This window comes from Cygnus olor, chromosome 6 (assembly GCF_009769625.2).
Source record: "Cygnus olor isolate bCygOlo1 chromosome 6, bCygOlo1.pri.v2, whole genome shotgun sequence".
NCBI classification, from domain to species: domain Eukaryota; kingdom Metazoa; phylum Chordata; class Aves; order Anseriformes; family Anatidae; genus Cygnus; species Cygnus olor.
In genome coordinates, this window is record NC_049174.1 from 13,116,268 (window position 1) to 13,142,880 (window position 26,613).

A 26,613-nucleotide genomic window follows, 5' to 3' on the forward strand; every position below is an offset into this window, starting at 1 on the left:
AGATCAAGGTGTACTTTATAAGTTACAGTGTTGAAAAATCATTTAGAAAGTACCAGTATCAAGATTTTTCTAGTAAAATTTTCTGAATGTATAAAATTATGCTTATGGGAATATGCTTTTTATACTGCCAGCTTGAGGCTTGGCAAGCAAAATTCTGCTTTTCTAACATAATCTTCACTTTTTTACCTTAAACTAAAAAAACGTATCACTCATACTATATCAAACATGGAGACACATGAAGTTGCATTTTAGTCACTTTTTAGAACAAAACAACACTTCAGTGCATCTTTGTTCTGCAGTTTTTTCCCCCTTAGGAGAAGAGCAACCTAAACCATCATGTGTATTTTATAAAGAATAGTCTAACAGGAGATTCCAGAGTAGAGTGTTTTTCATTATCTCAAAGTTGCTCTCTTTCAATAGCCAGTTCTCAGTCTAGAAAATGATTTCACCTGGATAGTCTAGGCAAATGAACAAAAGAAAGCTTATTTCCAGGACTGAAATCCGGGATTTATTCAGTGCGTTGGACAAGGCCCTGAACAGAGTGATCTAACTGAACTGTTTTTTAAGCTGAGGCTTGGATTAGGTGACCTCCAGAGGTACCTTCCAACATAATTTTTTCTGTTTCTGTGATTCATATCAGAGCTCTGTCTGATTAATTATGTGTACTGGCTCTAGTTCTTCCCACACTGTAGAATGGGTCCGTAGGGTTACTCTCAAACTCTGATAGTTTCATCCATATCAAACTTTATAAGGTTTCTTCATGAGCAAGATGTAGAGAGGTAAAAATCTTGAGGAAGAAGAAAAAAAAGCTTAGCAAAGCAGTTTGAAGGAATATCGTACCATGAGATGTGTCACAGTTGCAGAGGCCAAGCAAATATTACAGAAACAAGTTTGCTAGCCTGGAAGACCCATGCGATGTCTCAAAAATGGTTCCCGGTACCTGAAATCTTAGCCAACTTACATTTCTACAGAGGTGACTTTTTTTTTTCAATTTGACTCAGATTTTTTGGAATTGGGTTTACTGCTTTTTTAAAATAGCACATTTTCACTTAATACCTGGAAAACTCTGACTAAACACAGATAGGGAAGAAGAACCTGAATGCAAGAGGAGCCTCCAGTCCCTTGCTTCTGGAACTATTTTACCTTCAGGAGTAAAAAGGATAATCACTAAGATGTATGGCTAAAATGGAGTTGAAAATATGGTGGTTGCAGTGATTGAATGTGTCTTATCTGTGACCTTTTGGTATTTATAGAATCAGGTTTTCTCCTTCATTTTTACCTGGCTGTAGACAATTTGGGCTTTTTAGCTGTCCCTAACACAAAGGTTGCTCTTCTTATTTAACATACTTTGTTTATCTGTGTACAGAAGAAGTCATATGTGGTGCTTTTGACAGAACTGATCAAAATCCAACATGCTTAAGGGTTTCCTTTTCTCTCACCTTCCTGTAATGTATGTCAAGATCTTTACATTTAAAAAACAAAAACAGAGGAAAACTTTGGACGTTATTTTATGTTACCAGGCTAGCACCCAGTGGATCAAGGGCTTTTATTCTTGATTTTAATTGGGACTTCGCAAATCCTGTCATTCCATCCAGCAGGACTGTTTTTAAGCTTTCATATTTCTGGGTTATGCTTTCAACCCAACACTCTTTTAAAGTACTTTTTGCTGATTTCAGATAGAATTGCGCTTGCAAAGTTCCTCACATATCAAGAACAAAGACAATGCTTGACTAACTATGGCTTTGACTTGAAAAAATGAAAATTATTTCTTCCCAAGATTTTACAACTACTCATTGATAAGTCTTGCCTGTCTTTCATTAGCATTAAACCTACACCTTCTTGAATGATCATTTCCAGATCAAGCTTGGATATTCTTCTTCCTTGTGTCACACTTGTGTCTTTTTTTATTAATAGTTTAGGGATGATTACTGCGGTCTTTCTCCTCACAGCTCTACATTGGCTTCAGTGGCAAGATTTAGCATAGCAAGAACTGGAGGGTCTGGCCCACCAGGTACTAAGATCTCTCTCATAAAAGCTGAGACTTTCCTCCTCCCTTAGAGGAATAAGTCCAAGACATACTTGTACTATATAAGTTATATATATAATGATGTAGTTGTATATATAAATTATATACATAAAAATGTGGAGATAGGGGGGTAGGCTGCCTTTATCACCTCAAAAATAGGTTTCCCTACCTGAAAACTTTCAAATGCAGGTGTCATTTTCAAACAGGGTTTTATAGTTTTCCTTAATGCTTGTTAATGGCATTTTTGGTGTGATAATTCAAGTTGAAACGCTTCACAATTTTCAAAATGAAAGCTTTGATGATTTTTTTAAGTGCTTTGGTCCTAACTTCTATATACTGCCAGAAAACAGGTTCTACACTGTTTCTCTGTGTGAGTGTGGAGGTGCAACCGTATACACTCACACAGAAGACAAAACTGAGCTACTGACTTACAGTGTGTAGTAACCAACCGTGCCTATTGCTTTGATTTAGGGAGGGCACTTACTGTTGCCACTGCATTTTAGGAATCATGTCAGCTTCTGTAGGAAAGTTTTCAACAGTCTGGGAAATACTTGTTGCTGTGTACTGTGAATGAGTAGGCTGCAAATTGGGGGTTGGGTGGGGAGGTGGGAAGGGAGGGGGATGAGGGCTTAGCATGTACACACTAAAAGTGAACTAGAATGGACAGAAAGGTGACAATTTTAGCCTTTATTGTTGGGCTCTCGGGGAAATAAAAAGCTAACATGCAGTCCCTGAAAGGCCTGATGGCTGAAGGGCTGATCTTTACTTTATATTTTGCAACATGCCTTTTTCCCATCCCTCTGTATTTTAAAACCCAGGCCTGTCAGATTCTGGAAGTAGATCAAAACACTGGTTTACACACTACTGTGTTACCAAGGCCATGTCTCTACCAGGGAAGTTGCCCTATGTTAAAATATCAGTCTAGTTAAAATCACTTTGTAGATGCATCTAGTATTTGTTTGCCTGGACTGTGTTTGCATTGGCATCATATGCAGTTAAGATAAAGTGTAAGAAATGGTTCAACCAATTAAGATACCTCGACAAAAAGGTTCTTGCACCAATTTAAGCGTATGGTTTTGAAATCACTGCATATAAACCATGACAGCTTTTCTCTTAGAAACAAGGCCTTAGTTTAGCATGTCTGCTCATCTGATTGGAAAAATAATAAAGCAGGCTGAGATTTATTTTTTTTTGTCTTGCTTTGCAAAATGTCCCGTTTTCTTTCTTATCCTTTAAAACCTTTCTTGCTCTCTACTTCACATTAGATTTTTGTTTGGGGGATTTTTTTTTTAGCAACAACAACAACAACAAAAGGATGAATGCTCCCTATTTAAAAAAAAAAAAAAAACATTGCTTGAAGGACTTTCATTTTGCACTATAATTTTTCTTTTACCAGATGTGTCTGACAAGTGCATTTTGGAGATGCCCTCGGTCACGTTCTCTCAGGCCTACTCTGGTATTTCTAGTATATCACAGAAGTACCCAATCTTGTAGCCCTCAGTTCTGCCTTTTTTTGACATTTTATTTTTTTTAAGCTTTTTATATATATATATATAAATATATTACTTTGTCAGTTTTTTTGCTGTACAAAAAGTCTTAAGATTTAAAAATATTATTTGTATTATATGATGGTGGTATGTTAATGTTACAAAATTATTAATGAAGAAAAAATTTATTTTTGTTACTGGTCTGTTTCATAATTCTTTTTTAAATTGGTATATTGTAAGATATCTATGCAAAAATGTTATGTGACGCATTTTTATTTAAGAATGTAATATGTGTAATAAACAGTAGAATGTGTTTGGCCCGACAGTGTTTAGTGTGCCTTGTATATTATTTCTTTATGAAAACCTCCGTGAACAGCGAAGTAGCTTTTGAATACCAGTTAAGGCTATGGTTGTGTAAAAACACATATTGGTATAAAATAGATAGCTTATGCTTTAACTTAAGAGAATCACATTTTTGAATTTAAATAATATTTTAAAAATGTATTTTGTAACAGTTCAAGTGTTGTTTATATTCATGTCGTAACACATGTTGCTTTTGGAAAAGATGCTCGAGAAAGAAATTCTTATTCTTAAAAGCTGACCAGATTTCCGTCTGGCTTGTAACATTGCTTCTGTTGGAGTCAGTGACTTTTGCGCTTTGAAAGCTTGCACTGGTTGAAGATTTTAGCCAGTATTATTTTTGTAAAATATACAGAGAGCACTTGCATTGCATTTTCCATGCCTAGCTTTCAAAACATTTGTCAGTCAGTGGTCAAAACAGGACTAGACTTTGAGGCTCCTGAGCATTAGTGTGGTGCTCTAGTCTGTGCATCACGCGGTCTCACAGGAGCTGAGTGCAGTATTGTTCTCTTTCCCCTGCCTCAATCATTTTGTCTCTCTCTTTAATGTCTGCAAAATTGCAAGCACAATTGAATCCACCTGGATGCTCAAGTACTAAAATGTATTTAGGCAGTAAAGACAGTCATTCTGAGCACAATTACTTTGCAGTGTCATGCCATAAAATGAAACGACTGACTTTGTCAAGTCAGGCCTGTATCCATTTAGGTTTTTGCCATCTTGTTATCATACACGGCAGTGACCTAAATGGCACCATGTATGAACATCCTGTAGGGCTCATTTGATACAAACTTGCTAGCTTTTAGTTCTGGGGCAACATGCCCCACTTTCCCTGTTGGAAGACCTGCTAGGACTATTCATGGCAGACAGAAGGTAGGATTACCCTCCTGATATCTGCATCTAAAAGTCAGATTACCATTCTAACCTACTCACTTATACTCCCTCTGTAGCTAATGAAGAGAGAGAGACATATCCAGAGGTGACTAACTCCAGGTGATGAGTTGAATGCAAAAGGAGATGAAGTGACATCAGGCGTTACTGAAAAGCCACATGGTAAGTTGGAAGACAGAAGTTTCAGTGATGCACATAGCTGCTCTGGTCACTCAGGTCATGCCAGATGTTTGACAATGGACATAATTTGTAGTGTTTGGGTGTATGTTACAAACAGCTCTTGAGCACTGGAAAAGAACTTGGCTTAGGCTGAAATTTTGGGCTGGTGTTCTAAATGGTCAAAACTTCACAGTGCTCTAGCAGCTTTACTACAGCAGTGGTATCTTGATGTCACTCAAGGCTTGAGGGACTGAGGCAGTCAGTTGCCATATAGTTTCTTAAAAGTCTCTTTATTGTACATGGATTTGTACAATGAAGGTATGTCTGGAATTATATACAATATAGAATTCCTCCTGGAAATTAAATTTTGGTTTAAAGCTATTTGTTTATTTATTTATTTATTTTTCTATAAAGACAAGGTTTGGTTGCTTCACGTCCCCTCTTCCTTGAAAACCTCTGGAAGCTTTTTGCATTTCACCTACCTTGAGCTTTCTGATGGTTAAATGTCTATATGTCTAGCCTAAGATAATTCTAATGTAAATTAGTCCTCTGCTTTCCACATATGAGAGCTACTTCTGGAGAGCTCTGGAACAACCTTTATGAAGAAAACTTTGGGGTAGCAGTGCTGGTTCTTTGGCCTGTTTTCAGCTACCTTGAATTGGAAAGAAGATTATCAATTATGGATGACCATACAAATAATTTGTTTTCTAGGAACTTTTAGAAAATCCAGTGCTTTACTATCATACACTTCTCTCAGAAGATGCAAGAACAGCTGTGAAACACCTTCCTAGGTTAGAGGCCAGGAAAAAGAGATACCATGAAAGAACAACTTCCCTCTGAAATTGTTCAGGCAGCACACAGTTACACACCTTGGGCAACTCCCACTGTTGGGGAATGGAGTTCTCTAAGGAAAGAAAAGAAGAATTTGTCGCTTCCAGGGTTAGACTGCATACGAGCATCTTGTTGGACACATCTGTGCAAAATCGTGCAAATTTTGCATGACTTTGCAGACAGTTCCTCTCTTTCACATGCACCTCAGCTGAAGCACAGAGGAACAGCAAGCACAGGGACGAGGAGTCCTTACTCCTTTCTCAGGCTGAAGGAGGCTGAGCGAGCTCAGCATTTTCTAGGAAGGAATCTGCAATGTGTGGTTATCTGGCGGGCAGCTTATTCTAATGGATTCATTAGTTTTCTCGAGCATCTTCTTTTCCAAGCTACCTCAGGAAAAACATGAGGGGGCAGCTATAAAAAAGAAAATGCTTCCTATGTTACAGACGTAGATTTTTCTTTTTGTTTGTTTGTTTTTAGTTTTTGGCTTTACCTCACATTTTCCTGGAGAGTAAATAATGAAAAAAAATTGAAAGTTAATGAAAGTGAGGTGTGCCATCAGAATTATGTGATCTTAGTGCTGAATTTCCCCTGGAATTTTTCAGAGGTACAAACTGAACAAAAGCATCTCAAACCTGTGGAAGGGGATATGTATGCCTCAAATACAACTTGAATTCCCCAAGTAATACGGAGTGTTGACTAGAAGCCAGCATCACAATGCAGGCAAATATGTTCTGATTTGAAGCTCATATCTAATATTTCTAATTTTTTGAGGTAATCAGAAGGTAACCTTGCCTTGAGTGTCCAGTCTAACTGGTGTTAGCAAACCTAGGAAAAGTACTAATCCCATAAGTAAAGACAGGTATGGTTGAGTGATAACATTTAAACAGTATTTTTGGATTTTCAGGAAGGATCTTTGAGAACAGGAACTTCTGTACCCTTCAGCAAAAGTCTCTCACCCGTTTGGATGACAATACAAGTTCCTAAAATTCAGTGATGAGAACCTTGGCCTTCTGAGGTGAATATTTTCATCTCTAAAATACACTTTTCTTTCCACCTCCTTTCCTGTGACTCAGAAATACTGTGGCTGGCTGATGGTGCAGAAAGAGCTGCTACAACTAAGGTAATTTAGAAGAGGAAGGATGGAACAGACCCATAATCAGAACAATGCCTAATGCTCTGGGAAATGGTCTAAATACAGTTCATGAGCTGTGGCAGAGAATGGAAGGTTTCAGTTACAGATCTTTATTTCCACGTAGAATCAGGCGATTTCCTTCCCTCTCCACAAGTGTTGAGAGTGGTTTTTGTGTTCCTGCATAACACCAGCCCTGCAGCTCATGACAGAGGAGACAAAATGCTTCTCCTCACCCCCCAGATAATGCTGGGAACAACAGTCTGCTGCGATGGCCGGGCAGGGGCTGAGGTGGGCACGTCTCAGGCCGCCACAGCGCCGAGGCCCTGAGGAGACACACGAAACTCCTCAAAATGGCGCCTCTCCCCTCAGGTCTCCCCCCAGCGGCCGGCCCATTCTTCGGTGAGCCACCCCCCTCAGGCTTTCTGGGGCACGCTGTCCGGCTCTGAAGGAGCAGGGCAAGGAGGTTGGGTCTGTCCCTGAGCAACATCTGTGAAATGACGGCAGCTTTAAGGTTCAGAGGAACTGCAGGAGGAAATGTGCTCCACCCTGTCAGGTGGGTCTTCGCGCTGCACAGGGGAGCCATGCTGTCCTCTCCCCACACAGCAATTCTGTTGCCCCTTCTGTGCTGGCCAGGCTTTCTGCTGATAGTTATCAAACAACTATAAAAGTGCCGCCATTTGAAATATTCTTCATGGTGGGGATTGCTATTAACCCCTTGCCTGCTTTTCTCTCAGGATTTCTGATGCTGGGCGCCTGCCCCTTCAGGCCACCACGCCAATAAAAAAATACCCACCTAAGCATGCCCGTGTCACATTTTCACTCATAAACACAACAAGGCCACATCCCAGTTACCCATATTGTTGAATTCCCAGTATGGCCCCACCAGAGCACCCTGAAACCACCTTGGTACGGCTGAAGGCTATCTTTGTGCCTGAAGTCAGCCAGGCCATGGGCACTATTTGGGAGATCACGTGGAGAAAGGTACAAAATTTCAGACATAAAAGATGCAAGCCATGCTGAGAGCATTTATTTGTTCATATGAACACCACCAGTGTGCCCATAATGCACCAGTCCCCCCAGCAGGTGCTGTTGGGCTCTTTTAGTGACTGCAACTGTCTGTGAGGAGAGCAGGACAGGTGCTTGGGGAGCCGTTACTGCGATCAGGTGTTGCCCAAAAGTAATTTATCAGTGGGGGGGAGACAGCGGCTGTGCTGTTCTCCGAACATAGTCTCTGGCAGCTGGGCCTCTCTGGCTTGGTGCCTCAAATGTCCACAGTGGCACGGAAGCTGCAAGATGGAGTCTGGGCTAGCAGTGGCTGCAACGGCCACCAGGCTGGGCAGGCCTCCTTTCCCTGCTGCTTTGTGTGCCTGGTGGTACCAGGCAGCAGGAGATCAGCGCATGCTCCAGGAGAAAGCTGGATCACCACACTGGGTAGGTGCGTGAAATATCCATGAACTGACAAATTTTGTTGAGCCCCTGAACAACAACAAAACAGTCCCCAGGTAGTTGCTGCTTGACAAGGAGGTCAGTTTTTTTCTTTGATGTTAGTGGGAATTACATTTTGCATGTACCAAGAAGAGGATAATTCCCTCATGAATCAGAAATTATTGTCAGCAAACCTTTGTGTCAGAGGGGTTTTGGCTATTTGTCCCTCACTCCTCAAAGGGCTGCTTTTCCACATAGGGAAGGACTTGCATGGAAGTGGCTTGAACTGATGAAAAGTTAACAATTTGGGAGAAAATCAACTGTATGTTTGTGTCAATTTAATATACAAATATACACTCATATTTACCTTTGCTTTCTCATTTGGAAACAGGTAAATAATACTATGAACTCCTTGTCAGGGTGACTGTGTGGATCAAACATTTTGAGAGGGCTGTGTAACTGCTGAAAATACTTATTTGGTAGTAAGTAGATCTTGTATGCTGTATCCCTGAATCTGTATTGTCATGAGAGAAAAATGTGTAATTTTCTGTAAAAGGCTCTGAGATCAGTGCTAACACACTGTGATGTGTTTAGGAAAAAAGAAGATCCTTATGGAAGGGGTTGTATGCTCTACATCCTTTAGAGTGCATAAGAGCATCAGAGCGTACTCAAGTCTCTTCCATTCTTAGAATGTTGTAGGTTTCAGGCATTAAAGTTCAAGGCCCATAGATACATAGGGAAGGAGAAAGAAAACTAGTGTGTTTAGGTAGCAGTTATTCAATCTGATGATTTTGGAAAGAGAGATCATCTCCAAAAAGAGGAAGAAATTCAGTTCCATTGTATTTGAACAGATAGATTTGTATGGGTTACTCTTCAGGGCAGGATACATTTTAAAAAAATCCTTTTCTGAAATCTTATTCCTAGCCTGGCGTTTGCTTAGTAGCTTAGCTTGTCTTTAGACCCAACTTGCAACTTAAATAGAGTTTAGACTGCAACCTCAGTTCTCAGTCCTCTGTACAGAGATTTTACTGATTTATGCCACTCCTTTTTATTTTGTCATAAAATAGATTTTAAAAAAAACACTAACAAAAATGTTCAAGGACAGACAGTCTAATTGTAATATTTATGTCAGCATCCATTATTTTGTCCCCAAAAAGAGCAGACTCCGGCCATGGTTCTGCTCTTCCATGTGGTTCTGATTTTGATAAGAACAGGAGGAGGCAAATGGAGAGAGAGACATGTTTTCCAGTCCATGTAGCAAATTAAGAATCTCCTCTAAGAGCTGCTCCGTTATGATGACAGCCCAATGTGCCATATTTCCTACAAAACTTTGGTTTATGACTAATGCTCTGGTCAGATGCTACACATACACTCATGTCCAAATGACATTAACAATGGAGATGTATTCCAAGCTTCAGTGTTTTTCTTTCTGTTTCTCCTTAGAACATACATACATATGTGTGTGTATATGTGTATCACTCCACCTAAAGCACTTCTTTTTTTCTCATCTCGTGGGTCGCTAACAGACACACACACCCCATCAAGCTGTGTGAAATCTTTCCAGCAAGACCTGCAAACATGTGATATCCTCTTGGATTCATGTTTCATGTGGAATCTCAAGCTGAGAGAGGCCTCGGGGTAGAGTGCGAACTGACAGGGGGATGGCGAGGCAGTCGGGATTGTGTAGGCATGAGGAACTGAGGAACCAGGGCAGCTCAATATGTTTTTAATGAAACTAATAAATACAGTCATTGAGTGAATAGAGTTGATTGACACGGGGAGTTCCCAGTTCCCCCTTCCATCTGCAGCCTTTTGAGTAGCAGAATGGAGTAAAGAAATTTAAAACGAAACTGGCACATGTATTTTCAAAGAAATGCTATACAAAATTGCTAGCAAAATAATGGAAAAGAGAAAAAATGTTCTTTTTCTACAAAAAGCTTAACAGGGTTTTTGATGTTCTTTCCACAGAAAAGAATCAAACCCTCTCACTGTTTCCTCTGAGCCACTGGAAAGATCAGTAATGGAATAGCAGAAAAAAAAATTCAAAGTTTAAATTGTTTTTCATTATCATTTTTGTGACAGGGAAAAAATTGCTAGGAAAAAATCAGTTGTCTCACTGCTTTAAGAAAAAAAGAAAAGAAAAAAATAGAAGTGAGCTTTGAAACGTCTTGATGATAAAGAGAGAGCATTTCCAAGGGAAAATGCAGCCCAGATCTAATTACAGAAAGGGGTTTGCAGCCACACAGCTCTGACCTCATCACATCCACACTGTGCAGGACCAGGCAGTGCATTGTCTAGCACTGGGTCAGAGTAAAGTCTGGGTAAAAGAGCGCCTGTATTTCCACGTGCCTGCTTTCCACCCCCCCATCAGCAAGTATAGCCAGTATAACAGTGACTGTATGTAGTGCTAAAAGATGGGAACAGGGGTGATGGATGACCTTGAATATAACTGAACTGAAGTCAAAGTGGTATATTTTGAAGTAGGGAGCAAGGCAGAGGAGTTGTTTAAAAATAGGTAGATGGATGGCTAAAAATAACTGCTATCAATGTGTGCTACAAGCTTAAAAATAATAACAGGTGAAAGCAGAGTGTATGACGGGGAAAGAGTACTTGATGTAATGGGTATTTCTGAAGAATGAGGGAGAGTCCAAATTCAATGTGATATTGTAATACTCTAAACTAGAGCAAGCACAGGTTAGGTCACAGAGTGAGGGGGGGAGGTTTGGAACGCTACAGCTGCAAGACACCATTGGATCTATAAAGATAAAATTGTAGTAGAAGAAAAAAATAGATAGTGAAACAGGTGTCTATTAATGGTTAACAAGAAGTAATGTTATGGATTGGGAGAAAATAAAAGGGGTCACAGCATAACTCTGAGTAACCTCCTTTGGGGAGGAAGCATACCAAAGAGTAGCTTGGCAATATTAAAATGTGGAAAGGGGGCATTTTCTTCTAAAAAACACAAAATCAGACAGACTCATCAACAAGCCACAAAACTGCAAGCAGGGATACTCATAGCCTTAGTCTCAGCAGGGAGTTTTTTTTTTCTGAGTAACTCACAGTGATCACAGACAGCATACAGTAGATTTTATAGACTAGGTTATCTAATGTCTGCTTCTGTGCCTTCCCACCTCACACCCTAACATTACACTGAAATGTTTTCAAAGAAATTCTTCTTCCTGCTGTTCCCTTTTATAACTCCCTCCCTCAAAACTGTTGTTATGGCAACAGTTCGGCTGTTTTCTTGCTGCTTTGGATATATGCAGAAGATTCCCACACCATTGCCCAGATGATAGCCTAGAATCCCTCAAAGTGTCTCTGAGCTGCTTAACCTTATACCTTGCACATGCAGAAATCAAGGAATCTAATTAAAATTGCAAGGGGGAGAGGGGAGGAACAGACACTACTCCTTAGAGGTTTGAGTTAAACATATGCACAAATCTCTATAGGGACAGAGCCTCCAAATCCCACACAAAAGTCAAGACACCTATATATTCATACATAAAACAGGTTATTTATATTTGAGAAATAAATTTGCCAGAGCCTGACTTGCAATGGCTAATATTCTTATTCCATAACCAGATTAGTCTTGCTGGCACTGTACCGAATCCCACAAATACCCAAATTAAACTAAAGTAATGTAAAACAGATTTTTTGTAACTCTCACTTCTGAATCGGGGACCTAGGTTGCACGGTGTGATATGCCAAGTGGGCAGCAGAGATGAATTCTGACAAGTCAAGTACAAATGTATAGTCCAGGGTCAGACTCATTGGTATCAACGTAAGTTTTGTCTTAACTGGATCAGAGCCCCTCTGGGCAAGTATGTTGAGACTGCTTGTTACTGGCAGAGTATTTTTTAAAAGTACAGAAAAAGGAGTCAAGGAGAACAGAAATCTTACTAATCCCCCAAAATAATTAATTAAGCACACCCTCCCACTTGTTTTCTTTGTTCTAGGAAACCTTTTCAATTAGGCAGTTTTAGTCAGATGAGTGTTTTTTGCAGATACAGGCAGTTTGTATACTGGATGTCTCAAGTTTGGCTATCAAGTGATCTTCAGGATTTATGCCTCCTAGGGATTATCAAGCTGTGAATTTTGTGATAGAACAAACTTTCTTAAGTACTATGTGTAAGCACATGAGATTATCTTTTAGAAAGTGATTAGACTACTTTCGAGTATTTCAAATGAAATGTATTCAATCTTGTGATTCTGCAGTCTTGATATTCTGCAGATCACATTTCTGGAACCGTGTTTCCCGGAGCTCAGATCCAAACTCACCGCTTCTGCCAACCCTAAGGCTTGGTCACGTTTCTGTGCAAATCAGAATCATTGCATTGGTTTCACAGACAACACATGCAGACTCTAAATGTCTGATTGAAATGTATGACCTTTTTATTTATGTATTTTTAAATTATTGGCAACATTTTTCCAGATTTGCAATATATGGGAACATACTTTATGGTGGTCACAAACAGACAAAATTAGGTGATTTTCAAAAGATGCCCTGGAGACTTAGGAAAGATAAAGTTTTACATGGCAGTTTTATTTCTTCTTCCTTTTGTTTTGTTTTACTTGCTATTTGTGAAGCAGTTCATTTATAGAAGACAAAGATCGACGAAAATGCCAGGCTCAGTGTTATGTATATTTTGTCCTCAGGCTTCCAAAGAAATTGAAATGATTCAGAAGAACAAATTCCTGATAAAATTTTGGGAATGTTTTGCTATTTTTATAACGTATTCCCCCACCTTATTTAAATAAGCTGTCTCCTTTAACACCCACCACGTTTAGGAAAGACAAAAACTTTGCAAAGATTTATTATACATGACAGGAAAAAAAAAAAGTAGTGGGAAGAGGGGGGGAAAATGAGGAAGTAAAGCAAGAAGGAAAAAAGAAAGAAAGAAAAAGAAAACAGAATTAAAGAAAGCGTTCATTTGTAGAGCTGCAGAAGAGATGAAATAGCCTCCAGTTCAGGAAAGACTTCCTCTTCTCAAAGAGGTGATTAATCATGTGCTTGAAGTTAAGCACACACTTATGTGCCATGCAAAATTAGGATATAGGAGGAAATTATGTGCTGAGTGGAACATCCTGATTTTATTTTCTAAAATGTCTTCTTTTCTTTAAGATCTTGTCTGTTCTGTCTGACAGGAGAATTGATAATCACAGGACAAAATCGATCTAGACTCTGGAGCAACTGATAGGCAGCAGGTCAGCTGAAGCATATCCTGCACTAGGGACTAATTGGTGTAATTCTGCAGTTGTTAAGGAATATGCTGGGGAAGACTGAGACCCAGCATTTGTATTGCGGATTTTATTAGCACAGGGACAGAAACTAGGAACAGATCCTCATTCTTTGCATTCATCCTCAGTTGCAAGTATCTGGGTGCTAGGAAAAAAAAGGTGGGGGGGGGGGGGAAGAGATTCTTATTTATATTCTGGTACCTTTGTATAGCTTTGTGTAAAAGTGCTTTCATGTTAGAATCAAGAAAAAAATTGCACTGAATTATAAGGTGGTAGAAATAGCTTTTCTGTAAATGTGAATCTGTCCCCAAATAGAATAGCATTATTGAAAAATAAAGGGGTGAGAGAGGTTTAAGTTCTGGCATGTAATTGCTTTGCAGACATTCATCATTCAAAAATAGTAGGAAAAAAACTTAGTGGGAAAAGATGACGTGATACACTAAAACGTTTACCCCCAGGTAAATCAGGAGTAGTTCTCCTTGAAATCAAGAGATTGGTGTAAAGTGAGCCTAGAGTAAGATAGGATTCTGAGATAACATTTGCTCAAGTTACCTCGCTTATTATTGGAAGGATTGTCAGCCTCAGCCAGGTCTATTTGGAGCTGCAGTGCAGGAGGATAAAGGCTGAAAGGGAGAATGCTTGAGAACTAATTAACAAGTTACCAGCTGAGTGGCTCTCATTATTTTGAAATGTAAATGCTGTTGTTGATTAAATCTGGACCATTAGCTCTGCTCTGTGATAGAGGAAGTTTCATCAGAAGTGAAGAAAGAGGAAGTAAGGAGCTTTGTCTTGTTGCGATTGGCCATTGAAGTCGCTGATCCATTGGGGAACGTCCCAAGAATGTACAGACAGCTGAAAACATGAGCTTTTAGATTTGAATTTATACTCTGCAACTGAAACTGTGTGAGGCTGTAATTCTCTTCGGATTATGCAGAAAGGGAAAACATGACTTATCCTGACCAGCAGTTCCCAAACAATCAGTGTAATGTCAAGACCAATTTCTATTCAGCAGGGTATTGGTAATGTTTCATACATGTGAGTTCTAGTGCTGAACAGACTAAAGTTTCTTCTCAGATCGTTTCCGTAGATTTTTATCTACTCCAGATGCCTGGAGTTGCCATTCGTGAAACCAAATTTCGCACGTGTAAAAAGACATGCATAGTGTATTTACACACCTTCCCAATTGGCTTGCAGAAGAATAATCGTCTAATTTAAATGACCGTTGAAGGGCACTTTTTTTGTATATACAAGGCCAAATTCCTATCCTAATTATAGAACAGGATGAAGGAAAAACATAGAAGTTAGCAAAACAACCATGGCTAACAACGCTGTCCTTTCAAAACTCCTGGTTGTGTGGTGTGGATTTCTAGTTTTGAAATATGCGGTCAACCTCCAACCAACCTCTTCTTGACCCATGTCAGGGAGCCAAGGCCATTCTTCTGGATTTTGCAATCCACTTTTCTTCTGTCTACTTTCCAAGTGCAACAGGAAACTCCCCAGGCATTTCATTACCATCAGTTGCAGTGATCTTCTGTCTACCTCAGGACAGTATTCTTGTGAGAAGTAGTTACCTACATACTGAATGACCAGAGGACCAAAAAGATCTCCTGAAGTGTTATTCCACAGCTATGCACCTCAGTCACCCTGCCAAATGCATCATACTCTGTGTACTGTGACTTTCATGTAAATATCAAGTAGTACTTTTCATAAAATTTGTGGTGAGGGCTTTGTATAAGTTGGCCAAACTTGCAATTACGGAGTTATCTCCAGCTCCACTATGCTGATTATTGCTCAAGCTCTTGGACCACAGAGAAAATCTTTATGCTATTTAAAAAGATACACCCCTGGAAGAACTGGAAAGCCTCATTAAATATTGGCTAGAGCGGCAAAAAAATAATTTCTCCCTCTAATTTAGCACGAAACTATTGTGTACTTTTCTCCTCATTTTGTCCAGATAAACAGTTGAGTTTTATTTTACCCATTCAAGAAACAGAGCGTTCACCTCTAACATAAAAACACAGGTTTGTATCACAGTAGCATCAAGAAGCAGTAATTAGGAGCAGGATCCCTGCTATGCCAGGTGATGCACAAACTTCTGAATGAAAGTCTCTGTGATAAAGATGCTGGCTTCTAGTTAAAGATAAAGCATCAGCAGCTGGGGTAGAAGGAGATAGGAATTTAGGGGAAGGCTTCATTACAGAGACCAGCTATGCAAATGTAAAATGGGTGACAATTTTGAATTCTCAACGTTTCGGAACCTAAGTAAGGTGGTGCCAATAGGACAGGAATATCATGTGTTCCTTTGAAATGCCTTATCTTGTCTTTTGGCTTTATCAAGTGACTAGCAGTTGTTTTCACTGAAAAGTAAAGAAAAAAAAAGTTAAGAAAACAGACTAAGCAAACCAGATGCTTTCCATGTGTGTTTAATAAAACGCTACTAGAGTATTATCCCAAATGACTTATACCCTCTCAAACAATGATAGCTCTAGGAAAAAGCAAATATTGACACTCCAATAATGTTTGCCTAGCAATCAGTGAGCAATATACAGCACTCAAGGTGTCTTTGTTACAGTAATCAATTAGGAAAATAGAGAATTGAGGTCCTCCAGTTAGAAATATATGATAAATGCTGACATTACTGAAAATATCCACTCTACAAATCTTTTGGAAGCTATGCATTTATCTGCGACTCAGTCAGTACCACTTAAAACTATCACTCCAGTTGATTACCTCCCAGTATCTGTACCTTCCATTTTAATGTCATCTTCCACCTGTGAAAACAGATGTCATCACACTAGATCCACCTAGTCCTCTGTTCTGCCTCCAAAAATGATTAGTACCAGCTTTGTCAGAGGGCATCATCCTGCGGCTGAGGAGATACTGAAAATATGTCCCTTGGGAATGTTTCGTCCTATTCCCATTAACTGCACGGTGTCCTGACGTAGGCTTCATATACTTGGATTAGATGACATCCATTTTCTTCCTGCAAGCACTCGCTTCCTTTCTCTTTGCTTGACTAATGCTAAGGTTAGCATTCCCATGTACCAAAACATTGGCGTTTGAAAATAAAGGGCTGGGATCTTGAGTAAGTTCTCCTTCGACACTTTGTACGGCCAGCAACACAAGGAGCTCAGCAGCCCCTCTTCACACAGTGAGAACTGGAGCTCAGCTCTTCTGTCACTGGGGCACCCAAAGCAGTTAGAGGAGATTAGTGACTCAAACCCCAAACACGAGTGAAAGACGGTTCCTGTTGTTTGTGCCTGCAGTGTAGGGGATAGAACTTCTTAGAGGGGAGGTTCACTGTCCACTCTGCAATTCCATCGGGGACAGATTGTTAGTCTGTTTCCTGTGTGCTATTTTCTGATTCTGATAGCATTCAAAAATGTCTCAACATCTAGCATTTTTTCCATTACAACCTCTGTAATTTGTCACTGCTTCTCCCAGGACAAATATTTGCTGTGGAAAGATGCATCTAATTGGCTTGTTTTTTAAAACCATGGCTTTCTCTTTTCCTTCTTTTCTGATAGTATCATTATTGTTTTTGGCAGCTGAGTTACCAGAAGATGTTACACAAAGGGTATTTACAGTATAATGAGGTTCAATGGAGTTGAAAGATAAAGTTCATTAGCCTCGCATTTAAGACTATTAGAGCAGAGAGACTGTAGTGAGGCATCGTGTTTGTCATTTGCACAGTGTTTCTGAAAAGCAAACAGCATAGATTCTCTGGATGCTTACTGCCTTCCTTTCTAGCCTCCCAGCTGATTTTTATTTGCAACTGAGTCCAATATTGCAGAATGGAGATTGATGGAGCCATTCAGCATAGTGTCAGCAAGTGTATGTAACCTCTGCTCTGACCAGCACCAAAGTTACCAGGAGAATGAATCAGAAAGGATTTGAGCAAAAGATGGTGTTGGTACCATAGTGACCATGCAGTTGCTAAGGATGTGATTAGCACTCCGATTGCAGGACTGGGAGAGTTAATTGCTGTGTCCTCATTCCATTTCTCTAGGGGAATACCTGTTTGCCAATTATACAGGACCAAAAAAAACCCACCTCTTGATTTTTACACCATCTGAAGCCAGCACCTGTTTGACCCTGAATATCTCCATTATTAAACTAGAATACATAACTATTATCCAGTAAGTGCAGGACATGCAATGTTAACAATTGCCTTGCCTATTTTACCTTTTTTAGCTATATTCCCTCCTCTCGTGCACAGCACACACTTCCTCGCTTTGCTCTGGAAGTTTGAGCTTTTTTTTTTGTAAGTCTGAAATTCAGCTATTAAGCTGATGAAGGTTCAGGGAAATGAACTGAAATGTCTAGTGAGAAGAAAAATGGTACTGTAAAGACAGGATTAAAAAAAAGCCCATGGTAATAGAGATTGATGACTCAGTCTGACCATGGCCTCAAATAAAACTGATTGAATTTAACATGCTAGGTTACAGTTAAGAAGCTGAGTTGTTTCAGTGGGTATAATATCGTTTCAGATTATCGTGGGGAGCCATTTATTTATTTTTGCATTTGTGAGTCATTTAGTCAGTCACTTTATGTGAGTGAAAATACGTTTATTTTCCCACTCCCTGCTGTTGTGTATTCTATTAATATCACACTAGTTGAAATAGATGGGCACACTAGAAACTACTTGGTGTTGAATTTGTTTTTCAGATTTCTTTTTTTCTTCTTCTTCAGGCACCTATTTTTATAAACCAATTCAAAAGCCTGGAGGTACTTATAATACAAGCTTAGTTCTCCTCCATTTTTAAAACACTGGCCTTAACCCTGCAATAACAACCCGCAAGGATGTGTAAGGTCTGTGATGTCTTTTATCCCTTTCAGAAAAAATGGAGATGACACTGTATTTCCCGAGCTTTACTAAACAAAGCATCTGGCACTCAGAAGTGCCCCCTATTTGATATATACTGCTTCTGTTTGATGAAAAACAAAACAACAACAACAAAAAAAGCTGGAAGCTGTCAAAAGCTGAAGTGAATAGAGAAGGAATGTGGCTGTGAGATATGCTGGTCCCTGCAGTTTAGCAGCAGCCACAGTTACCACCTCCTTTCCTTCACCAAGGACATTCTTGGTAGTTGCTACCACAGATGCTGTTGCCCCTTTCCTCGTGGCAAAAGTTAATGGGACATGGGTAAATTTGCCCCTTTCTATGCTCCCTATAACTGCTTGGAGTTCTTTTTCTTTGCTCTGCCCTTCCTATGTCTCCATGTAGATTTTAGTGAAGCATGGAAACTAATCAGGGATCTAGTGCCATGTCATGCTTGGTGCTGTACATGCAGACCAGAATGAGACTACTGAAGAGCTTATTGTCTAAAGGGATGAGGCAAAACAGGTTTACAAAGCAGAGCAGTGGAGAAAATAAATGTGAAGTGCTCTCAGTTGAGCTCAGCAGTTCCCAGCGGAGGTGACAGCAGAGAGCTTGAAGTCCGAGAGCCTGAGTAAGATCTGACTTTCAAATCTGACTCAGCTGGTTTTGCTCATGTTGACAGAAAGGGGAATTAGAGTGCCCATACCTGATGGGGGCAAGTGGATTGTATTGGGGTCACCAGGTAGTTGTCTGTGGGCTCCTGAACTCACACAGCCTGACTTATGCTATTACTGCTTTCTGTAGCAGAGGCAGGATGGCACCCAAAATGAGATCCTCTCCCCCCCATCAGCCAGCATGACCCCATTAGCTTGCAGTAGACATCAGTCAGGATGCTCACCTCTGCCTGTGACTGAGCAGCAAGCTTGTCCTAGTGCCCCTGGCTCAGCTCTCACTTTGCCCCCCATTTGTCTCCCCATTATGTGCCACTTCCTCCTTGTGCTGTGTACTGCCTAGATAACAAGGTATGTGCACTGTGGAAGTGCTGTCTGAGTTTTAAATGTTGCTCTGATGTCTTATACAGCATGGCCCTGACCCATTGGTATTGGTCTTAAGAACTGCGGTAACAGAAATTAATACATAAATCCTTACACTTTAACAATAAAGGAAGGGTGGAGTGGTCATGACCCTCTGATACATATTCCCACCCTTCCTGGGAGTCTTCAACCCCAGCTTGTCACTCCAGGGTGGAGCGCGTATTACCATCTTTTAAATGCAACCTCAAATGCTTTCTCCATGTGGGGAAGTGCCTCTGTCTTTGTTCTTTCTTGACCATATATTTTGGTTCACGTGTAAGGCCCCCCCCCCCTTATGTCCTCATCTCTACCATCGGGGGTGGTCAGTAATTTTGAAAGGGCATTAGTGATCAATCATTTTGTACACACTTCAGATAGATCAATGAATATGTCAGCTTTTCCAAAGATACCGTTGGACAGTAAGCAAATGTTATATAAAGGTAAAGAGCTACCTAGACTGCTTCGCTGGCTTAAGCAAACAGATAAGCAGACATAGACAAGCTTCATGGAGGGATGAGCTAAAAAGCCCGGTCACAGAGAGCAATAGATAGGAACAACAGATTCGAGGAGAAAGCAGGAAATTAAGAACAGCTTTATTGGTGTCAGTCCTACTTTCCTTAAAGTCCAAGGGACGTGTGTCAGTATCTACAAATAAGAGCAGGATCAAGACATGAGAACTTACGCTCTCATTGCCTACCACTTGCGCTGGATATCCATGTATTACCTACTCTTTCAGTTGCTTTATTCATCTGAGGAAACAACCTGGTAAAAGATTTTATGCATCTTTCCTAGAAACATGTCCACTGTGTCTGAGTGGTTTTGATCTGGGACAATTTTCCTCTGGTGCTACCAGCAATATCAGTGGTATCACCTTATGAGTCATCTTTTATAGCAGCACTTTTTGAAGGTGTTCTGCTTTCCAATGCTGCATATCTTTTAGTAAGTCTTTTCCAAAGTCCTCTGGCCCCTAGGAAGCCAATTAATAACACATCTCTTCTTAAATACATGTGCCAGAAACCCACACGTTCAGCATATCAAGCACAGGGGCTTAACATAAGTTCTTAAACCTTTGGCTGAGATCCTAAAAATAAGCACCAGAATTTTCAAGAGGGATGAAGGCTAAAAAGCTTCAACATCACATCAAGGAGTGAGGTATTTGGTCCTTTTGAGAAGCCAGAATGTAACAAGAGACAGGGCTTGTAATGCAGGGCTTACTTTCTAGCCTGTGTGAAGTGTGCTGTTTTTTCAGTAATTTCAGGATTTTGCACCGGTTTCTCTTTAGAGTGATATTGATCCATTAGAGGATTGGGTTAGGGTCTGGGAATTTTCAGCACCTCTTATTGTTGTCCTGTTCTCTTGGCTATAGTTTCATGTTAAATAAAATGAAAGATGGGGAGGGAGAATAAAAAGACAGGGAAAAGAGGAAATCATGGTGACCAGATTTATGAAGCAGATTGTGATCTCATGAAAATGGGACAGAAGAGCCAGCAGTTATTATAGGGCACCATATTCATTCTGTCCTAGAATATGTACAAACAGGCTTGGCAGATCCTTCCCAGGAAAAAGAGTCCCTGAATTTGTTTGTATATTTACACAGAGATGTAAGTATAATTGTTACAGGACTGCGCAGTCCTGAGTGGCAGGGAAATTGCTGCTGTGCTCTATGACTGTTGTGTAACCAACGCTCTGCGCCATAAATCATCGCCCGGTTACATTGTTCTGCTGGAGAAACTTCTGCTACTGCCCTGAAAACATAAAAAAATAAATCCATACTATTTGGCTTTCAAAGAGCAAACCGTGGCTGTGCCTGGAAATTTACTTCCATGGACACACTCTATACTAACAAAGCATGTTCCTTCTGTGCAGGCAGATCCCAGGAGGGAAGAGCATTTGGTATTTCTTAACTTGGGATCACACTGGTAGGACTGGGCCTGGGTTTTTTTTTGTTGTTTCTTTTTTCTTTTTCTATGACTATCAGTCTCCTAAGAAACAAAATGGGTAGGAAGAAAAATAGCAACTAGGCTAATAACAAGACTAGGGGAAATCCCAGCCTGAGCCCTTGTAGGAAAGGGAATGAGCAGTCCCCCTGAGCCTTGTGACACACATTCAACAGAAGACACTGTTCTCGGTTATCATCCTGCCACCTGCTGAAGATGCAGGGTATGTCCTTACCAGCTCTTCCTAAAGCTCCCTGCTTGCTTCCCATTCTACTTACTTATAAGAAAGCACTGTTTTAACAATTGAAGAATGAGACAGTCCTTTCTTCTGCAGGAAAAGGTGCCGCCTTTGCTCTAAACGCCCTGCAGGTTCTTTCCTCAGTTTTCTAGAGCTTTCATCATGTATATTACTTTAATTAATATGCAGTGTAAGTTGTGTATTGATATTGGCTCTTATTTTGTATATTACATGGCTTCTCAGCAATTGACCTTCTTTTCTCAGCATCCTCTTGTGGTTTTGGTTCAGTTCTTCTCTATTGGTAATGCAATTGAGTCTGCTATGTCTAATAATTTTCACAGAAAACAGTAACATAACCAAGCAGCAGAATTAACGAAGTCTAGTTTCCTCTGAAATTGCATTTCTGCCCACACAAGTCTGTAACCCACTTCTCAATTTCCATCATGTGTGCCAGAAAACACCCTCAGTTTCCTCTGTTCTCCTCTTAGAGAGTGCTTCCCCCCCAGCTCATTTTTAAAAGACCATATTACTGACCTCATCACACACCCCTTTCCCTCTCAAAGGTGCTAACATGGGCTTCTGTGTGCCACACACATGCTTTTTTTTGTAGGAGCTTCTCATTTTTGTGAGCTTTCTCATATTGCCAGTTTGGCAGAAGGCAGCCAGCAGGTTCAAGGGTTACTACAGAGAGGCTGAGAGGTAGGCAGCATGATCTCTTAGGCTGTATTTCTACAGAAAGAGAGGATAAAAACACAACGTAATTAGAGCCCAAATCTTTTTGTTCATGGATGTGTGTTTTTGGAGGCATGTTTACACCACAGAGCTGGTGATTTTGTTGAGGAACTACTGTGTATACTCCAACACATTACACAGTCCTAACGTTTTACCTAAACTAACCCAACATAACTTAAGAGCTAACATTTTTACCATGCCCCATTGAAGATGATAGAAATGTTTTAGATAATGGTTAATTTATCTAGCTGGCTGTGAGAGGCTGGGGACTGCATTTAACCAAGACAAAAATTCCCTTCTATTTTAAACTGCTTGGAAGCTTGCAGGGACTTTGTCTGACTCCTGATTGCACTCCCTCACTGTTTCCTGTTTTCTAAATTGGCACATGTTGCCAGCAGTGCCTGCTGCCCAAGCAGTAGATGGCATGGCTTCCTGGAGAGTTGTCAGCATAGGTCTTTTAATCAGTCAGGGATTTGTCGCTGAATGAAAGAAATCTCGCTTGGACATCTTTCAAGTGAATGGTCTCCACAGAATTCCCAGCCCAAGTTACCGTGAGAAACTGGGTAAAAAGGTTTTAGAAATCAAGCTCTGATCACAAGCATGTTGGGATTTACAGGGTCAGATCCAGCATTGCTGAGGGCAGCAGAAGCTTTACTATGGATGTCAGTGAGTGCAGGATTAAGCTCATTGCCACTTAGCTCCCATAGTGAAAGAAACCTTAGAAATTTCTGAGGTATAGTTGATGTGCTGGACTAATTCCAAGCTTAAATTTGGACTAGTCTGTACAGCAAGTTTAACATTGCCTTTTAAACTCTAGTAAACTGTCTTTTCTCCTAAAAACAATGCATTAAACAATATATATACATATACACTTAATGTATTGGAGGTATGGTGCTGTTTTGCAAATTCTCTTCCTTATCATCTAGAAAAAATGACTGCTCACCAAAGAGGATTATTTTCCACTCTTGTGTTTGGAAAATGCTGCTGTTCTTTAGTGAAGAGCCCTTGCAGACACTCAGGCTTTCTGTGAGGTCAGAACTCTGCACGGCGTGTTGCAGTTTGTTGCTGGCACATCATCGTATTAACACTCCTGGTAGGTTTCTCTAAAGCGTCTCTGGGTTTTGAAGCTGAGGAAGAAGTGGAGTACTGTAGCAGCATGTCAACTTTTGTTTTCAGGCATCTCAGGAAAACCTGCTGCACTTTATATAGAAGTCTAAGGTCTCTGTCAAAGAAAAAAAAAGATGACCTTTAAGCAGTGTGTATTTCAGTAGAACACCTGTTAAAGATACTTGCAAGTGCTTTTCATGGGTTTTTCTCTAGAAAAGCAAAATGGGAAATCAGCACTGTACTACTAAAAAAAACCTATGTAAGACAAATGTTAGAGACAAAAAATATTGATTAGTACTAGAGTGCTGTGTGTTTTTTAAAGTAGACCTATGCTTAGAAACCGTTTCTTTTCATTTGAAGCCATTTTTCATTTTAAAGCTCGGTGGTGCGGTTTGAATGTTACAGGCTAGCGAGCAGGTTGCCAGCTGAGGCTCAGAGGATCTGGGTCCATTCTGTGTTCTGCAGTTCATCTTCCTAGGTACCCTTACGCAAGCTGTTTTTCTTTCTCCTCAGATTATGTGTGTTTTTTTAAGTAGTTTCTCTTGTCACTGAAAGACTTTGAATAGCTGTGTGTTGGCCTTGCTCGAAGTCGCACCAAATGAGGTACTACAAGTCACATGAAAGACAGTATTTTTGCTGTTCAGAATTGTAGAACTCCAAAAGAGTTGTGCAGCAGGTGTCATTGCACTTGATTGTACAGGGAGGTGAAATAAGTGGTGTCTGCTTGCAGTAGGGGAAAGTGCCATTTTAGCCCATTCAGAAAAGAAACAGCTTATTCTTTCAGCACCCTGGCCACTTTTACATCCACGTAGCCCCTCTGAAAGGACCTTTGCCTGGAAGAGACCTGAAGAATAACTTAGCTAGATCTGTGGGACTGACCAGCATGCCAAATTTGAGTGATCCTGAACATGCAGTAGGTATAGGGTTAGAGCAAGTCTTGTCTCAACAGATATTGTAGGCTAGAGGACTCAGCTGGAGTTCTCGATTTTCCTTGGAAGGTAGTCAAAGAGCTCAATCTTCTGCTGATACTATGGAGAAAGTGTACAGTAGATAACATCGGATTCCTGCTAACCTGGACAAAACCCGCAATACAGCTGGAAAAAAGGCTTCAGGACCTTCTTACCAATAAACCCTAAAGGAGGACAATTTCTGGAAGTTGCTGTTTTCCAGTCCCAGGGATGCTGTGGGTCACAAGACAGATGACTAATGGGCCACTGTCTGACAAGCTGTTGTCTCTGGATCCTTGAGAGTCCATGGGATCCACAGAACTATCTAAGAAATGTAAACCTATTGCCAAAGTCCTGTTTTTGCTAAACAAAACAAATATATTATGTAAAAAAATACATGTATAAAATATGTATTTCCTGTGCTGAACAGTTGCACATATTGGAAAAGGTTGAAAACTGAAGCTAAAAGTACAACTCCACAGTTTGAATGGGGACATGGAAGAAAAGAGCTTGAGACCTTAATGACTCAACTAGACAACCTGCCTGTCCCCAGTGTGCCCTAGAGGGCAATCCTAGGAGATAGTCTTTCACTGGCCTTTTTTGTCATTTCTAATTTCTTTGATTCCGTACATTTCCACATCCTTTAAATAGAACAGGACTCCTATCAATCTCTTGATCTGTTCTCCTGGCACACGCAGTGACAGTCCTCTGTGCAGATGGAGCCAGGGGAGTTTTAGTGCCGTATTTTGTTGTGTTTTTTACAAAAAAAAAAAGCATGTCCAAACTGCTTTTGGATTTGCCACCCCCATCATTCTGCTACCTCTTCCCATTTCTTTGCTGCTTACATTTCATGACTTCTCTCCTGCTTGTAAGATATGTGCTTTATTTTATAATGTTTCCCATGCACTAAAACAAGTGATAAGTCAAGCAGTTACCAGAGCTGAAGGATCTAACCTGCCTCCAATCGGCACAGCCATCATGTAATAGCCATCATGTTACCTTTAAGTGTAGATTATTATTATTGAGCGTGTATTACCTTGGCTGTTTGCCCAGCATGTCCTTGATAACTGAGGGTCACAAAAAAAGAGTAATGCTCCGGTCCTACTTAATAAGACATAGGATCAGCATGATTAAAAAGGCCTTAGCATTCAAGAATCCTTTAAATTTGGCACACAAAATTAAATTTTAAAAGTGGTTTAGATTGCTTTTCATGAATAATTGCTATTAACCCTTATTCCCCTTCTTGTCCCTTCACGAGACTATTATTGATTCCCTGTTCCTTGGTCACTAAGATATCCTTGGATAATGTGTTGGGGATTTCAGGCACTAACAGGTTTATCAAAGTAATGGAATTCTTTAGGTAGCAAGCAAAATAGATGGATAGATGCACAAGTGGCTTGATACTGCCTCTGAGGTGGGAGAAATGCCAAGTAAGGCATTTTGGGTGTGATACTCTTAGGCAATGATTTTCCTGATGGAATTACATTCTCCTGGTGTGGGAGGGTTTGTTACCCCTGAGAATGACCTTTTTATAGTATTTCCTAGTAAACTGTTTGATACAGAACTTGCTTTCTGAGATTTCTATCCCCTTTAAGTGTTTTCAAAATCACACACTAGTTAGTTCAGGTCCATGTCCCAGGTAACTGGTGAAGAAAATGGCAAATTAAGAGACAGTTCCAATATCACAAGTGTTTGGCCACAAGGGATCTTGCTTATCCCAAGCAAGATATATTTTTTCAAGTAGAAGCTAAAGCATAGAACAAACAAACAAAAAAAAGCCCTTGATTTGTTTCTAGCTGAGGTCACATGGAAATAAAGTTGCGATGTGCAAATCTAAGGAATATACAGAAACAGTGACTGAAGTGAGAAGAGGGAATTTGGAGTAAAGTGGCCTTTGTCATAGATTCACGTGTTTTGTGTTTAGAGACTAGGAATGTGGCCATTAAATACAGAGTTATTTTCTTGTGGTAGGTGATCCTCCTCAGCCCCCCTCCCAGGCAAAGCTGTATTGGTATTTGAGAAACGGGAGAGACTGTATTTTCAAACAAGGTCTGTCTCTTTCAGACACTCATGCAAAAGAACTAAAGCTAGCAATGATGACATTATTAGTCCATCTGTGACCTACCCATTTCCTCTTTCCCTCTAAAGCCTTTGTCAGCACAATAAATTTCCATCATTTTTGCAAATATTCTCCCTCATCTATGTATTTTC

The 26,613-nt window shown here is 40.2% G+C and overlaps 1 long non-coding RNA gene across 1 annotated transcript in view; it reads left to right on the forward strand.

Moving 5' to 3' along the window:
- The first annotated feature begins 6,165 nt into the window (after positions 1-6,165).
- The window catches only part of LOC121071938, a 28,055-nt gene continuing 7,607 nt past the window's right edge, over positions 6,166-26,613 (forward strand). Inside the window, exon 1 of the long non-coding RNA XR_005820861.1 lies at positions 6,166-8,314. This is a non-coding gene — a long non-coding RNA (uncharacterized LOC121071938). The remainder of the gene's footprint in view (positions 8,315-26,613) is intronic.